The sequence below is a fragment of the Cherax quadricarinatus genome, chromosome 73 (assembly GCF_038502225.1).
Source record: "Cherax quadricarinatus isolate ZL_2023a chromosome 73, ASM3850222v1, whole genome shotgun sequence".
Taxonomy (NCBI): Eukaryota; Metazoa; Arthropoda; class Malacostraca; order Decapoda; family Parastacidae; genus Cherax; species Cherax quadricarinatus.
The window spans coordinates 9,950,387-9,956,386 of record NC_091364.1 but is presented as its reverse complement, the minus strand read 5'-3'; the positions used below and the strand labels follow the sequence as shown (position 1 = coordinate 9,956,386).

General features: G+C 39.9%; 1 long non-coding RNA gene across 1 annotated transcript in view; it reads right to left on the bottom strand.

Annotated features, from left to right (window-relative positions):
- The window catches only part of LOC138854898 (uncharacterized), a 167,713-nt gene that overhangs the window by 48,298 nt on the left and 113,415 nt on the right, over positions 1-6,000 (bottom strand). The window contains exon 3 of the long non-coding RNA XR_011394057.1: positions 3,673-3,706. This is a non-coding gene — a long non-coding RNA (uncharacterized lncRNA). The remainder of the gene's footprint in view (positions 1-3,672; positions 3,707-6,000) is intronic.

Here is a 6,000-nt window from a genome sequence, read left to right as displayed (position 1 = left end):
GCTGGTCTAGTGGCTAACGCGACGGGCTGGAGTTTTGAGACTATGACCGCGGGTTCAATCCCGGCCGGGGGTATGGTTTGATATAAATATATATCGTGCCGAATATGTAAAACTGGTCAATTAGCAACAACTCGTTTAAAATCAAGTCCTTTTTTTTAAATTCTTAAACGTTTAAAAATACATTTTTTTCATTAATGTTAATGTAAAAATTTATAATTTTGCAATAAAAGAATCTTAGAAAATTTACCTAACCTTATTATAAGAAGAGTAATTTATTTTATCCTAACTCAACTAAATATATTTTAGATTTGTTTACAATAATTTAATACTAAACAAACACAGTGAAATATATTTTTTTTCGTTAGGTTAAGAATGATTTTGGCGAAATTATTCCATACACAAATTTTAGCTTGTCCTATATGGCAAGATGAGCGTTGCTATTTAAGCCAAGATCGCAAGTTCTGCCTATTCGGCATGACACACACACACACATATATATATATATATATATATATATATATATATATATATATATATATATATATATATATATATATATTTAAGGACACTTATTGAGTTTTTACTTAGTGTACTCAGACCTTGAATCTCTAAGAGGCCTGGTCTGGGACCCGGCCGCGGGGGCACTGGCCCTAGGAAGCGTCCTTCAGGTATCCTTCAGGCACCCCTGCTTATCAATGGAGATATTTTGCACACACTGCCAAGCCTCTTACTTTCATGGGGTATGATTCGCATGTGCATATTTGGAGTCAATCCTAGAATTTTCCAAGTGTAGATAATAATGTATATGTTTCGCCTACGTTCCAAGGAGTACAGATCCAGGGACTTCAAACGTTCTCAGTAATTTAGTTACTTGACTAAATCTAAGCGAGCATTTAAGTTTCTCTGTACGTTCTCCAGGTCTGAAATTTCACCTGCATACAGATTTTAGTAGTTTGCAATGGATGATGCGGTGCTATGATTTATGCCTCTATATCGGATATAAGCATGAACGAGATGTTGGGCGAGTACTATGCCTAGGGAAACAAAGTTTTTCATTAATCAGACTCTGATTTCTATCTTTTCACTATTACATTTTGGGTACTATTTATTAAAACAATAAATATCCATCTGCGCACTTTTCCATTTGTTCCTCTTGCACGCAATTTGTGTACTATTGCACGATCGTACTTATTAAAGCCTTTGGCCTTTGATAAGACCATATATATACTTTACAAATTATTCCTGAGCAACTTCTTTCATATTTGTGACCGTTATTCACTGTTACTGCGCATCTTAGTACTGACCTGCAACAGAAATACTAGATTCGCTGAAACCAAATACACGAGAAATATGGAATTCAAGCATGCACAAAGTGCATAAAATAAAAGACCAAATGAGAGAGGAGGGCGGAAAGTTGTTAAGAGTTTATGAATGTAGATGAGGACAAACAAGGCAGTCATTATGCAGTAGTCAACTGTGCTCTAAAGCAGTGTTATGGCAGCCGGGCATGAATGTTGCCTCTCTCTCTCTCTCTCTCTCTCTCTCTCTCTCTCTCTTTACACAGGCCTTGACAAGGTTAGGTTAAGGATTCCTAACTTTATTGACAAGCTAAGAGCTGTTACCTACATCATCTCTCTCAGTAACACAAAGACATCTAAAACTACTTAATGGATGAATGTACGATATGACACTGTTTACGGGATATAAGTGAATAACAAAAGAATCCTCAGGCCTCGTAGAGCAGTTCATCGTGTTGAATACCATGTTAGGATATCGTTTCAGACCATGGAGGTGAATCTCTTCTCTAGGCTGTGGGACTAATCACCTCAAACATTATTTCTCTAAGGTTGATGGACTGTTGACATTATCTTCATTTCACTACTATACGTGCTGCTTCTGTATCTTACTTCAAAAGCATACTGTGTAGGCGAAACGTTCCATCAAGAGAGATACCCAACTGTTGCACATGTCTTAATCAGCTCATCAATAAAGCAAGAATCAATACGAAAAAGGTATCTCTAGATACTTAACGCCTAAAACATAATGAATAAACAAAAGGATATATTTAAAAATATATGAAAGTAACGAGTCATAAAAGCGATGCTGATCTTGGTAAATTATTTATGAAGAAATGAAAATGTTTTGAAAATAACTCACACGTATATCTAAAGTGTTAATAATATACAACGCAAGAGAAGTACCAACAAAAAAGAACATTCACTTGAAGTATCACTTTGAATGCTCATAATTCACCAACTTGTACTCTCTGGAGTACATGTACTCTCTGGAGTACATGTATTCCTGGAAAATAAGCGGTGCAATAAAAAGCAGGGTTCATATGCACTAAGATCAATATAAAGGGTCCAAAGATTTTCAACATCTTCCCTTCAAATAAAGTTAAATTATATTAATGTTGGTAGAATTACCCACAATATGTTAAGTAAATGAACACAAGTTGCAACTAATGTGACATTTTATTGTGGCAACGTTTCGCTCTCCCGGAGCTTTTTACCTAACAACGTTAAATTAACAATAAACCTTTTTTTTTTTCAACCTGATCATTCGAACTACATTCGTTTCGCACTAAGGCAGAGTGACAAGAAAAAGAAGAAACACTTTCATCATCGTTCACTCCATCACTGTCTTGCCAGAGCCAAACCTACACTACAGTTAAAAAATATGCAACATATCAACACTCCTCTTTCAAAGTGTAGGCACTGTACTTCCCATCTCCTGGTTTCAAGTCCGGCTAACCGGTTTCCCTGAATCCGAGAGGAGTGGAGGCAAATGGTTTTTATGCCTTGACGTGCTGTTGGCGTGTGCTCCAACAGAACGTCAAGTCATAAAAAGCATTTGCCTCCACTCCCTCCTATCGAGAACGCTCACGCACGCTTGCTGGAAGTCTAAGCTCTTCGCAAACAAAACCACCTTTACCCTCTCCCTCGAACCTTTCCTAGGACGACCCCTACCCGCCTTCCACTACAGATTTATACACCCTCCAAGTCGTTTTATGTTTTATGAATGTTTTATAAAAACATATATTAACACTTCAAGTAAAACACTAACGGGAGGAAGGAGTAGCAGGGAAGTGGAGGAGAGAGAAAGGAGGGAAGAGGAAAGACGAAAGAGAAGAAAGGAGGGAGGGAAGATAGGCAATGAAGAAGGGAATAAAGAGGAAGTTAATAGGGGAGGATGGAGAAGGGGGAGCCCCAAAAAAATGGTTAAGGGAGTGAGGATGCGAGAAAGAATGGAAGGAAGGGTGAAGGAAGGAGAAAAGAGGAAGAAACACTACGTTATTGTTCACACTTGACACTAAACCATTCTTAGTACGCTGTTTTCATGCTTGTATATACACATACGCACAAACTTGAACACAACCCGCGCACGCTAATGTAACATTATCCGTTGAGCACTGAATGTCATTACCACAAATTACATACAAGAAAATTCCTTTAGAAACAACTGTTTATTATGCCAAACGTCCAGAACATTTTTATGTTATGATGGGGAAGCTCTAAACCCGTAATTGTCGTACCGTGCCTGGGTAATGAGAAGGAATCAAGTTCGATGGAAGGAGGGGAAGGTAAGTTCAGTTCCTTGGATCAAGAGCCCTTCATTAACACCAAGATTCTTTTCTTTCATTCCCTGATAAATATACTCTTGGTGACTTACCTTCTGTTGTTGGTAAATCCGTCAAGCTGGCCATCTGTAACAGAGGAACAGAGACGTCAACGGTTGTACACAGATTTTCATGTAAAGTTGTTACTCCTTAATGGTTAAATTAGCGAATAAAATGGTAAAACAGCAGTTTTACTGACAGCCTTATCCTCTCGCACGACACTGAAATTATACGGTCGTCGACTGTGTCAGCTGCCAACTGTTATGTGCACTCCACACACACACTCATCCCTGCTACACTGTATTTATGCTCACACGTCACACTAACCCACCAGTAACTCAGCCACAGGCTTCCAACGAAGCTTTTGCTTTCTATCCATGGGCAAGTCTCCTTCCATCTGCCTCTTTTCAACTAGCAGTATATAGCTACCTAGATTTGCTCCTGTAATTGTAAATAATCACAAACAGGTAATCTGGGAAGCACACGGCGATATCTACCTATTCACTCAGGAAACAACAGGCAGCCTGGGTGAAAGGCAGACACAACAATGAAGAAGTAACAGGTTACAAATAAAGTATTGTGATCCTGCAAATATATACGAGTGAGAAACAGAAAGAAAGAGAGAAAAAAGGTGGAGGATGAGAATGTTAGGATCGTGCAAGTATGAGAGAGAGAAGAGTGGTAAGTTGAGGATGAGTGCGAATCTGAGAAAATATAAGTAAAGGGAGGCTTAAAACAAGTGAGAAAGAGTGGGAAAGTACCGAATAAAATACAGTAAAAGAAAACTTTAGAATCGTACTCAAAGGATGATACAGCACCATGATTTGTGTTCATGTCTGATAAGAGACTGAGAAAGAGAATCAAGGAGAGTACTGTGCCTTGTGGAACAGATTTCCTTTGGAAGGCCTCTGATTTTACTTTGTTTGGCCAAATTAATCAGTAAAGCGAACAACCATCTAACTGCTCACTATTAACACAATGATTAAACTTGTCGAATGTTTTTGCATAGGCTATGTTACATAGTTATTTTGTAATGTAAGAGTGAACCAAGTGCCAGACGCAGGAGCGATCTGTAATCTAATCTCATGTTGATCTTGTAAGCATTATACACAGTTTAATATTAGAGTATGACGAAGCCCTAGTCATCAGAAACCCGCAAAGCCCGTTGATAAGGAGTTTCAAGGCAGACCAGGAACTATAATTCGACTCTTACTCCCCCCCAAACACACACCCTGAAAACAACTAGATAATGCAGAAGGAAGAATAATGCACAATACTGTGACTAGAACAATACACGCACAACCCTAACATAGAGAGGAACTCATGACGTTCCGGTATGACTTGGACCATTCACAAGTCGTCATCAGCTTCTGTCTCCTATTTGCGTGTTATTTGTGTTTTATAGGTAACTGAACATTTGACCGCTGCTCGACCCAATAATCTTTGTCTTGACAATCTTAAAACCCGAATTTTGTGTTAGAGGTACTTGCTACTGGTTCAGCAGAGTGTGTGTGTGTGTGTGTGTGTGTGTGTGTGTGTGTGTGTGTGTGTGTGTGTGTGTGTGTGTGTGTGTGTGTGTGTGTGTGCGCGCGCGCGCGCGCGTGAGCGCGCAAGAAAAATGACCACTAACGAGCTGACTCGGGCGTAGGTGCAAGGGACCAAGCTGACACTGCTACAAACTTCCAATACAACTACACAGTTTTAAAGCAAGCTATTTTTCTCATACACTAAAATAACATCCCCTTCACTCCCTCTCCTTCCCCCCCCCCACAGGCGCGCGCGCGCACACACACACTACGTGAAGAGGTTAGGGAAAACCAACCTGACGACAGTGGAAGACAGGAGGAATAGTGGGGGGGGGGACATAGCATATAAAATGCTTAGAGGAATTGACAAGATAGATAGTGACAGAATGTTTGAGATGGGACACAGCAACAAGGGGTCACAGCTGGAAGCTGAAAACTCAGACGAGTCACAGGGATGTTAGAAAGTATTTCTCCAGTCAGGAAGTGGAACAATCTGGAGAGTGATGTAGTAGAGGCAGGATCCCCATACACAGCTTTAAGAAGAGGTACAATAAAGCTCTTGGAGCAGGGAGAGAGTGGACCTAGTAACGACCAGCGAAGAGGCGGGGGCCAGGAGCTATGAATCAACCCTTGCAACTACAAATAGGTGAGTACTCACACACATACACACAAACGCACACACACACACACACACACACACACACACACACACACACACACACACACACACTGAAGAAGCCTACTGTGTAGGCGAAACGTTTCGGAATAAAGATACCTAACTGTTGCACATGTGTCTTACTTATCAACTTCTCGGTATTGTATATCATTATCATATTCAGACCCTTGGTTGTCTTA